The sequence below is a fragment of the Harpegnathos saltator genome, unplaced genomic scaffold (assembly GCF_003227715.2).
Source record: "Harpegnathos saltator strain DR-91 unplaced genomic scaffold, Hsal_v8.6 scaffold47, whole genome shotgun sequence".
NCBI lineage: Eukaryota > Metazoa > Arthropoda > Insecta > Hymenoptera > Formicidae > Harpegnathos > Harpegnathos saltator.
This window is the reverse complement of record NW_020230283.1, coordinates 327666-339702: the sequence shown is the minus strand read 5'-3', so window position 1 is coordinate 339702 and position 12037 is coordinate 327666.

Sequence of the window (12037 nt, the reverse complement as noted above, 5' to 3'; positions counted from 1 at the left end):
TTTTTTATTGATATCTCAGTAATCACTAGGGAGTTGGGTAAGTTAATTTTTTTGTAAACCAAGTTAATGTTAAAGTTAATGACTCATAAATTTACGTTAAGTTTACGTTAAAAGTTACTTAAACAGCCAACCCGACTAAAAGTTATGTTCAAAAATTAAATTAACTTATTATTAAAGCTAAAAGTTAATTATGCTAAGCTATATGTTTTTTTACACAATTAACCTTTTAATTATAAATTTAGATGAAATAATAATTTCATTTTAATAATTTATAATTTAATTTTAATTAATAATTTAAGTTAAATTTAAATTGTTAATTAATTTAAATTATTATTTAATTTAATTAATAATTTTATTTTAAAATTTGAAATAATAAAAGGGTAGTATTTTTTACAAAAGAGATGTATATTTCCTTTTTTATATTACTAATATGATATATATTACTGAAGAAGTACAATAGTTGTAATAGAGAGATTAGAGTGTTTAGAAACAAAACATTCAATTAAGAACAATTAAAAACAATGATTGGCAAAATGTTTGTGTGCATTTATGAATTATTTTAACTTGTAATTTGAAGAAAGTTAATAAGTCAACGTTAATGCGCTTAAAAATAATTGGTTTGGGTTAAAAGTTAACGCGTTTTTTAAATTTTTAAATCAAGTCAGGTTAAAAGTTATTGATTTTTAACTTTTTAACTTAACTTTTAACCGATTAACTACCCAGTTACTACCCAACCCTAGTAATCACTACGATATTACAATTTACAAAGCGATGCAGACTTTTCCATTCAGTTTAACGAATTTCATCTGCGCTCACGAACGCTCGATCGCTGAAATCCGGGCACACCCTATATAAAGAAATAATACTGCAATATATAATGAAATTGAGGCACGTAACATGTTGACGATAATAATCTCTCCCGCGATAATCACGGAAAAGCGCGGCCACGCTGCGAATTTTTGATCACCGTTTACGGACGCGCCACATTTATAATGCGATTCATTTCGCTTTCATTTCCATATGCCGCTGCCGCGGAATAACATTAATTATCAAACATAAATTGTGTCAGTGTGCGTCGCATTTTAACAGGTGGATTCGTGCATAAACATGTCCCCTTTCGTCTCCTCTCTACTCCCCCCCGCCCCCCCCCACTCTCGATCTACGATCCCAAATTGGTCATGTAATTTTAAAAATGTAATATCGCAGTACATTGTACCGTTCACTGTCGTGGGCTTTCGTTGCTAATGACGCAATCATGCCGCCCCTCCTTCTCCCCTCCCCCGCCCACTTCGCCGGACGATGTTTCGAATTAACAAATTGCCAGCACGCCGCTCCGCGTCGTTCCACAAATGCAATTTCGTACCGGTTTCAACTTTAAAGTCCCGTGAGCGCGCATACTAATTCGCGACCCGCTCTTTCGTGCTCGTCGCTTTATCAGCAACATTTCATACTCTTTCCGGGCCGAATTTCGAGAATGGGCAGCTCGACCGCGGAATTCAAATTACACTCACGAATTATATCTTCGTGTCTGTTTATTGCAACGAGATTCCAGAATTTCACAAAAATACCGGTGGATCTTAATGAAACTTCTGCACTTAATTGATTTCAGATGACCAGATTTTTCAGTATCAAATCCAAAACATCTTATAAATTTTGAAGAAGAGGAAGAATTAGAAAATGGTTATTAGAAATGTTTAATTTATATGTATCATACCTAAAAATATTTAATTTATACAAACATATGAAAGATAATTTGATTGTAATAAAAGTTTAGCAAATATATCAAGAAAATAGAAACTTGTTAAAGTAAAACTATCGTTATCTTTAAGAAAAAGAGGAAGAAGGTGGAAAAGAAGAAGAGAAAAACAGAGAAAAAGAAGTAAAGTTACGTCGTATATTTTTAATATTGTGAATTCTTTTTATTAATTTCGATATTAATATAATACATACAATAATATTTATTTAAATGAATAAAAAATAAAAAATAAAAAATAAAAAAAAACAGATTATAGGAAATGCTCAAAATATTCACTGCGTGATACAATTCTGGATTCTTCGCGTCATAGACTATTTTATACGTTCAGATACTTTTGGAGTATCGCATATCGTCCAATACTCTACTATTTTTTATAAAAGTGGCTTGTTGTTAATCGGAACTTAGAAAACAATTGTTTTCAAGTAGCTTGATAGATAAAAGACAAGCATGTAGATTTAATAATTTAAATAAATATTATTGTGTATATTATATGTGTACCGTCGAAATTAATTCTTCTAATCTTGATTCGACGTTAACTTTTTTAATTGAGTGTTTTAGTCATTACATTTATGCAAACTTTTTTATTTGTCTTGAGAAATAATATGTCTTGTTTGAGAACAATATAATTACATATAGCCAGTTTACTCTTTTTTAAACATCCTGTGTATATATATATATATATATATATATATATATATAGGGTATCCGGGATCTTTTGGAAACGAAAAATTGTGAAAATAATTAGATCAAATTGAGAAAAAAAGTCAAGTATCGTTTTGCAAAAATCGCAATAGTTAATGATGGAAAATAATCACATCTAGAAGCTCTTTTAATTGATAACTTGTAAATTTGCCTACTTATTTGCAAAATAGTAAAGGACTTTTTTTATTCAGAAAGGCCTAATCTGGACAGTAATCTTATAACAATTACATGATGACTATTGTGCCTAGCGGCAGATTCAAAATTCAGGGTTCAAAGTTCAATATACTCATAGCTATCGTTAGACACAATGGCCGTCATATAATTATAGATTAGAAAATCTTGAACAAAAAAGTCCTTTACCATTTCACAAATAAGTATACAAATAAGTACGCAAATTTTCAAGTTACTGATTAAAAGTGCTTCTAGATGTAGTCACTTTCAATCATTAATAACTTAATAACTATTGCGACTTTTGCAAAATGGTACTTGACTCTTCTTTTCAGTTTGATCTGATTAATCTTCACAATCTTTCTTTTCCAAAAGATCTCGGACATCCTATATATACCTGCTTTTACGCAGTAACGAGTGATTTTTATGGCGATTACACCACATATCAAACGGAATGTCAATCTTCAAAAAAGAACGTACGAGAAATTGCTTGGTTTTGTAAATCAACCGTTTATTTTCGTGACTTCGTTCTCTCTCCAATCTCCAACAATCTCTGTCTCTGTGATAGGCAGACCCGTTCCTCTTTGTACCGACTTAATGCCTGATCCTCAACAACAAAACGCCTGAAGGGACACCTTTATTAAGTCATACTATTACACACATCGGCTCGGTCGCGTTGCTCTTGAATGCAGCTCAACACACTTCTCACAATAGTTCATCTTAGTCGCTAACACGACATCTTCAGAATACTCAACTACCAAACCGAGTTCTGAAACGCTCTCTAAGCCGGAATAAACCGTGACAGATTGACCTGACCTGGAACAAATCGTTGTCCCAGACGTTCTCCGAAAAAAAATTCCACAGCTCCTCTGGAACATTTCAGGGATGCCCGGTCGACTCGGTCCAGAAGCTAATAACTGAAGCGCTCGCTTGTGAGTTTCTCGCCTCGCTTCTATTTCGGGGTTTTGCGCAGCGACGGTAGCTGACGGACAGTGAGGATCGGAAGAAGTTTCGTGATCTGATACTGATAGATGAAGGGGACGAGCGTCTCTCTCGGAAGAAACGCACACCGTCCCTCCGTGTCGCCCTCGCAGTGTCGCATTCTCCGGACGCTGACAGTGAAGAACCGCCCATCGCGCCCCGCGGAGATTAGTTCCGGTCTCCAAAGAATCGGCCGAGCGAACGGCGAACGTCGTCCCGCGCGGCGGTCCTCTCGGCGTCCTCGTGCGGCGACGACGCGAGGCGGGGCGGAACGGGGGAGGTAAAAGTCCGATCGAGATCGTACATCGAAATAAATAGAACGAGTCGCCCACGCGACTACGACGACGACGACGACAGTGACGCGTCCGTGATATTTGTCAAGAGGCTAAATCGCGCGCTCCGAGGATCCGTCCGGGATGTCGGGGCCACGTTGCTGTCTCTCGCGAGGACGCCGGCGCGGCGGAGAACAATGCGACCGTTGAAAAAGCGCGTTTGGAGAAATTGCGAGGTGATGCGCTCGGAATCGCAATGGTCGTGCGCGCGTATGCCGAGGCCTTTGAATCTCGTCTGAGCGGCACTTTGCGATGATCATACATAAATTGAAATTCACATATTAAATTCAAGTGGAGTAATTGATATGGACCGAACGTGTGCACATTAAATTTAATGAATGACTGCGTATCTATCCCTACGAGCGCGCATAACTCCATTTACAACGCTGTAAACCGCAATGATGCCGATAATTCATCGCGGTTTCGCGAAATTTGCCGATGTGCGTATCGCTCGTCGATCACTCACCGGAGAATGTTCGCATTAATCTGCTGTAACGGCCAGGGTGACTCCTCTCACGCGTGTAAAAAGACGTTTGCAACGGGCGGGCCGGGAGAGGAGGCCACAGCAACAACGCGAATCTTCCGCTCATTCGAGAGTCAGATATTGTTGTAAAAAGAAACATAATATATTAATTCTTATAGTGCCAGGACGGCACTTTTTGACCGGTTTTTACAGCCATCAAACTTTTTCGTATATGGGTTAAGGATAGATTGATAGAAAAATATGAGATCTCTGCCACGACATTGTAGTGCTAGGCTTTCCAGGCTTGTAAGGATGTTGTAATTTTTACCACAAAATTTCCCCCATATATATATTCGTGTATTGTGCTGTTGATTGTATCCAAGAAGCGATATATCGTTACCTTGAAGCACACACAGTCAGCTGACAGCAACATTTTTTCTGGATGATTTTCGTGATGTATCCTGTATTCAATGGGAAAATTTATTATTTAATGATTTTTATATTTTCTTGTTGAAGTACTTACCAAAGAGAAATGTTGTTGCCTTTAATGAACTGAATGTAGTTTTATTACTGACAACTTCTACTGCACATAAGACAGATTATTGCGATTAGATATACTAGATCGATCCTAACTAGGGTTGGATGTTTCAAACTTTTTATTTAAAACAAAATTTTTGAATATGCTTCAAATACTCACTAATTTTAAACATATGCATTTTACGTAGAACATGTTTTAAATATATTTTATATATTTTAAAACATGTTTCTTTAAAAGTTCAATATAAATTTTGGATAAAATTATTAAATAAATTAGTAAAAGATTTTGGTAAAATTATTAAATAAAATTATTGATAATATAAATTTGACCTTTCAACGAAATATCTATTTTTTTCCATATTCTTGCACATTACAATGTTACATACAAATGTATATATTATTGCATACTTGTTAAATAATGATTATTATATGTACACGTATTAATATATATTTATTTAATAATTTACATTTTGTTTATATATACTTCATAATTTATTTAAATGAGATGATTTAAAAACTTTCTTCGATACAGTTTAAAACATAGTTAGTGGTTCAATAAAATAAATTATTTTTTATAAATTCCTAGAAATAAAGTTTCCTTATTAAACCATCAACTATACTCCAAACTGCATCAAAAGTCAAATATTCAAACCGTACTAGAAATCAAATACGTACATGTTTAAAACACGTTTAAAATATGTTTCTCATGCTTTAAATATGTTTCTTTTTGTGCTTGTTCGAGATATATTTAAAACGTAAAAAACAGTTTTAAATAAAGAAGGACATAATGTTTCGTTTTTTTTATTTTAAATATATTTTTTGTCAACTCCGTAAAATGTATCAAAAGTCAAGTGTTCAAACTGTACCAAAAGTCAAATGCATATATATTTGAAACATGTTTAAAATATATTTTTTGCACTTGCTTAAAACATGTATAAAACATAAAAAACAATTTTAAACATAAAAACATGATGATGTTTTATTCTTTTATTTTAAAATATTTTTTAACAACTCTGGTTTTAACTCAAATTCAAAAAGACGGCCGTGACGTCACATGACGTCACGTCTATATCACGAATAGATGTATTTATGAATATTTAATTTTTAATTAATAAATGTATAATTAATGTATAATTAATGTATAATTAATATTTAATTTTTGTTTAATGAATATTAAATTTTTAATTATTCCCCTCGTGACATCATATGACGTTATGGCTGCCATCTTGAATTTGGTTTAGAACCGGCCTAGTATACCTACTGTTGCATTTTGAAATCTAAATAAATTTATCTTACTTTTCCGATACCTATCAAACTGCCTCCCGATAACATTATTTCTTTCTCGCTCCGATCTCATACTATGAAATTTCAACTAGTATTTTATATACAAGTTTGCAAAAATTTTTTCCATCCACGTAACACTTGATTCGTAATAACAATAAGAATCAAGAAGAGCGGCCTGATTTGGTGATGACATCGGACCAGGGCCGCCATTGCAATCTCATCACCGCAGCTTAGCTTATTTCCTCCACTTGTCCCCGTGGAGGGGCCGACGAAGAACTCCGGGTCCTCTCGCGTGGTTGGGAGGGCGAAAAATCGCGGTCTTTATCGCGAGCATGAACGCGTCGAGCAGCGTCCGAGTGCGACCACGTGCGAACTTAAGCGACGTCGTACACGGCGCGCTACGAGGGGGTTCCTGAGGGGGGCCGCTATAAATACAGCAATAAATCGCCACCATAAATCGCTGGCTTTGTTACCGTCGCTATCGATATCGTCGTCGTCTTCGTCGTCGTCGTCGTCGCTATCGGGATCCAAGTCTGGATCTCGACCAGGAGAAGAGGATGACGAGGGGGAGGAGGAGGAGGAGCAGGAGGAGGAGGAGGAAACGGGCAAGAAGGTAGAAAGCGAGCGAGAAGGACGAACAAACGAACACCCCCGTCACGTGTAGGACGAAGCGACGCGTGGACGCGTTTCCATAAGAGGCCAAGGGAGCGCGGGGCCGCAGAGAGGGTGTTCGATAACGCTCTTGTTACCTGGAACACGGACACGTAGCATCGCGCATGTATCGAGCCCCCTTCCCCGCAGCAAGGAGCCTGGTCAGATCACGGCTTCTCGATCTTCGCGGTAGATAAGACGCGACTCGTAGCCAAGACCTCCTTCGGTCTCTCGTCGCCGTAGAGATCGCGCGACCTCATCCTCGTGTCACCCTCCGTCACCCTTCGCGTGATGACGGCCCAGACGACCGCGCTCGACTAGGCGTCGTCGACGGGCTGGCGGGCGGGGGGAATGTCAAGGTTGCGAGCCTTGGTCCGGTGGCCTCGGAGAGAAAGAGACAGAGAGAGAGCCGGCCGAGCGCCAATTTAACTTTTCGAGTTTCCCTTCGGGGTCGTGGCAGGCAAGCGGCGAGAGGCGAGGAGGCAGGGGGAGGTTTGTTAGACGAAACAGCAGGCATGTCCTCTTCCGGGAGAGAGCGACGGGTACTCGCGCGGCGACGTGCCCGTCGCGAAAAGTTGCCGCCGCAGGAAAGACGCGGAACGGCGAGTGTCAATTATCTCGAAGTTCGACAGGGACGCATGTCAGATCCTCGCGCGTTCAAGGAATCTTCAACACGGCGGCGGCGGCGGCGGCGGCGGCGGCGACGGGCCGCCGTTTATTTGTCCGAGGAACTTAATAGATCGTCTAATGGATCGGGAGAGAGCAGCTGATGACAATTTCTTCCGGCCGTCTGCCTCCAGGCGACACTTCGCCCGGCGTTTTGTTTGTCGCGCTTCTCGTTCGGACACGCGCTGCGGCTCCTTCGATAATGCTCGGTCCCGACGGCACCGGCACTGACGACGGGCTTACTTCAATTTCAAGACGCCCGAGCGGAGTCTCGCGTCTCGCGTCGCCTTGCTTCTCTTTTTTCGGTTCTGTTTGTCGACTGCGCGCTTTGGCGCTTTTTGTCCGATCGGGCTCTCATCCGTCGCGGGGATTTCATTTCCTCTCATTGTTTCCGCATCAGACCCTGCGGGAAACCTCGTCGCGGTCTTCGAGAGAGGACGAGGGAGAGAGAGAGAGGGGGGAGGGGAGAGATTCGCGCGACTCCTCGAGTGCGAAAGATGTCTGCCGGAAGTCTTCACCGCGGCATCTTCAAGATGAGTGCGGAAAATTGTCTCGCTTGTTAAGTTTTATAAATGAAAAATATTTTCTTTTACTTTTGATACGGGGCACTCTTCGATTCATCGAGACATCTTCTGCACTTCTGTCTTCACTCTGCAAAAGCATTTGCGATGCCACACCGTCAAACAATACGAATTATATTCGTGCAACTCGAGAAATGCGCCATCGTGTGAAATTATTTCGTAATGAATCTAAATACTCGAGAAAAAATGCAAAGACATTTTTTTTATCGCTAGATATGGCGAGTTTAGTTTTTTCTTTTTACATTAATGTGTGATGTATGGTTTATGGGGATTACGATGCTGATCCGCCGTTTTCAACATGCTAAACTACGTTCGTCCGAATCATGGCTAGTTCATACGCATCATGTGCGTTATTTCATGAATAAAAATTATTCTCATTGAATAAAAATGATATATCACGGAGAGTTGCAGAAAATCGTGTTTTAATTAACAACACGTCACTGAAGTTTAGTTATTTTATACTCTTTGCAACTGTATTGTATATTCAGATTTGTATTGTGTATTTAGATTTTGTAAAATTGGAGGAGGGCGGAGGGGGTTCCAAAAATTTTTCAATTTTGCAAAATCTGAATACACAATTGCGAAAAGTATGAAATACACTACAACTTTCGTATAAACCATTTTTGCATACGACTCATATTTAAAAAAAATATACGCTAAAAATGAAGATGCTTTTTTTTTTTCGAAGAATGGTTTCACTCTCTCAAACTGGAATTACACACGAACAAAAAATAGTTTTGTATTACAGATAAATTTCCACTTTACTTCCACACAAAATCTCAGAATTTTTTGAATTTCCGCGTTCTCTGTTTCCTTGTAAGTCAGGACTAATGTAAGATTATTTACACGGCTTTACACGTTGTCTCTGCACCTTAGATGTCTCGGTGAATCCTTATCCTTACGGTTACCGATGAATACGTTTTTTTTTATTATTCATTATGTATTATTTAAATTATTTCAATCAAAACATACTTTCACCGCGTTTGCTGCAACCTTCTCCCATCTTTCCGCCAGTAAGTGGATTCCACAGTAAAAGAAACTTTAGAAGCAATCCACTCAACAACGAAACACTTCATACAAACACATTTGCTGAAAACTTTGTCCTCCCCCCTTCCCCTCTGTCAGCCCTCGCGCCACTCACGCGGCCTGATCGAAAGCGCGGTGCGCTAACGGGGCGCGCCGCGATCGTATCGCATCGCTCCGTGACCACGTGCACTTCTTCAGGGAGACCTCGCTGCATGTCAGCAACGCGGACCGCATTATCTCCCTTAGTCAGGCTGACGCGCTCCGGACGCGTCCAAGGTAGCCCGGCGCTATCGTCTCCCTCCGTCTGCCGTGTCAGATTTGCACGTGTGCTGCGTGCGTGCGTATCCGCGTGCGTGCGTACCTGCGTGCGTATTTGCGCGACTCTCACCGTAGGCGTGGTAAGACACGACGCAAGGCTCGTTCCGAAGTCGGTTTCGGAAATTTCGGTCTTAGTTGTAAGGTTGGTAGGCCTTAAACTAACCTAAGTACGTTCCATAATCGATCAACTGGTCGATCACCAAAATAGCAAGTAATAAAAAATCTATTTCTCTATCTAATATTGCAAAATTAATGGCTAAAAGCAAGTTTAGGAAAGAAAGTTTAGTTTAGCCAAAGAGCAAGTTTAGTTGAAGAAAAATGGTGCATGGCTGTGTGTGACCTCTAAACGTGATCAGCTGATCAATTACAGGACGTATCCAAGTTGGCTCAAGGCATACCAACCTTGTAACTAAGACCAAAGTTTCCGCAGCCGATTTCGGAGCGAGACTTCCCGCGGATAACACGCAGCTGTGACTCGCGCGAGAAAATCGGAGACGCCGAGCGAAAAAATCGGGAAACGGGTAGTCGAGCGAGCGGACTGCGGCCGCGCGCGCGCGACGTCGCTTTATTTACGACGTTATTCCCGAGGAATCCAACTCTCTCTCTCTCTCTCGGTACGGCTCGTCGCGCGGTGGCAATTTGGTCGCACGGCCGTGTTACCCGCTCGCCGGGCCGATGTAAATGCAAATACAAATGCATTTAAACCGGCCGCGCGCGCTCTCCTCTCCGCCCTTCGTTCTTCTCTCCCTCTCTCTCTCTCTCTCTCTCTCTCTTTCTCTCTCTCCCTTCTGTCTTTCCACCCTCATCTCTCTCACGCTCCCCGGTATGCTCCTCTCGTTCTCTCCCTCGTCATCCGCGACTCCGAGCGCGTATGCGTTCCTCTTCTCGTTGCGGCTCTCCAACGAGCTCTCCAACGCGCGCGCGCCGTAACCGTTAATCCGTGCCGCAACTAACCGCGTGCGAGTGTGTACGCGGTTACACGTACATGGGCGAGCAGCGGCACTCGGCGGATCTAATACCCTTCGGAGCCTCTCCCCGGAGCCTGACGACGACGACGACGACGACGACGACGACGACGACGACGACGACGACGACGACGACGACGACGACGACGACGACGACGACGACGATGGCGACGACGTCGACGACGAGGACGGGCGAGGGAGCGGGAGATGTTGCCGCTCCGCCTCTTCTTCTTCATTATCCCGGCGCGGCTGCCGAGTACGCGGAGATCCACGCCGTGAGACAGGCGCTCGCTCGCGGAGCGTGGCTAATTTCCAGCATGTACTTTGTCGCTTTAATTAGGTATTTTAATGCGACGTACACGACGTCGCTCGGACAAGCCGCCACCGGACTGTCCGCTACCGCCGCCTGCCGCGCGCTCCTGCGGATGTTGATTCCATCGCGTCGCTTGGCCGTTCTCGTTGCGGTGATCTCGCTGGATCTCGCTTCGGATATCGCGGAAGCTTCGTCCGCTTTCCGCTCGCACAGTGGGGCCAGATGACATTTTTTGGTTGAAAATTCTCTAGAGACCTGAATTTCCAACCGATCATCGACACCAATGGATGAGGTTGATCCTGAATAAATTCCAAAGAGATCTGTCTAGCCGAAATTTTGAAAAAATTATCGGTCCAGGGTTCATGGGTTTAGGGTTTGTCTTAAAAGTTTCGAGGCTCGAACTTAATGTTTGATAGCTGAATATTCAACGTCGAGTATTATTAGGTTCTCGAGCTATGGCTAGATTGGGTTCTTGGACTATTTGGGGCTCTTAATATATACGGCTTCATGTATCCACGAGCTAAAAAGTTCTCGGATTGATAAATTCCTAGGTTGATGGGCTTAAGACTCAAAATCCCTCGGTTTTGTGCTTAACGGGTCTGTATTTGATGGTTTTGTATTTTGAGCATATGAGTTTTGGATTAATGGGTTTTTGGTTCAAGATCGATAAATCTCGAGGTGTCTGTTGATTGGTTTCATAGTTTCAATCCGCTGAATACGCTATTAGATAGAAATAAGTGTCGAATAATGAGTATTTCACAAATTTCTCGCGTTTAACGGTAATTTTTCCTCTTTTGGGGCTCTAATTCGAGAAAAAAATTTTTTTTTAATTTTGGCAAGACAGATCTTTTTGGAATTTATTCAGGATCAACCTCATCCATTGGTGATGGCATCCATGATTGCTTGGAAATTCAGGTCTCTAGAGGATTTTCAACCAAAAAATATCATCTCGTCTCATTGTGCGCCGGCGGATTTATCATCAGCTCCTTTCCCCGGCCAATTAGTCGTTTCGGCTTCCTTTCAAGATGGACTTTTGCGGCGGGCCTTATACGCGCGCGATCGAGAGAGAGAGAGAGAGAGAGAGGTGTCTTTCGTCGATGCGCAGGTGTTCCTCCTTTCGTCCGGCGAGAACTCACCCCGTCGTATATACACGGTCGTCGAGGACGTGTCTGGCGACGACAGGATAAAGAGGCGCTCCCACACGCACTTACGTCACGTCCTTCCCCTTTGTACTCCCGCGCCATCCGGCGCGCGAAGCCATTCGCCGTCTTATCAGCGGAGGAACGCGCCTTCA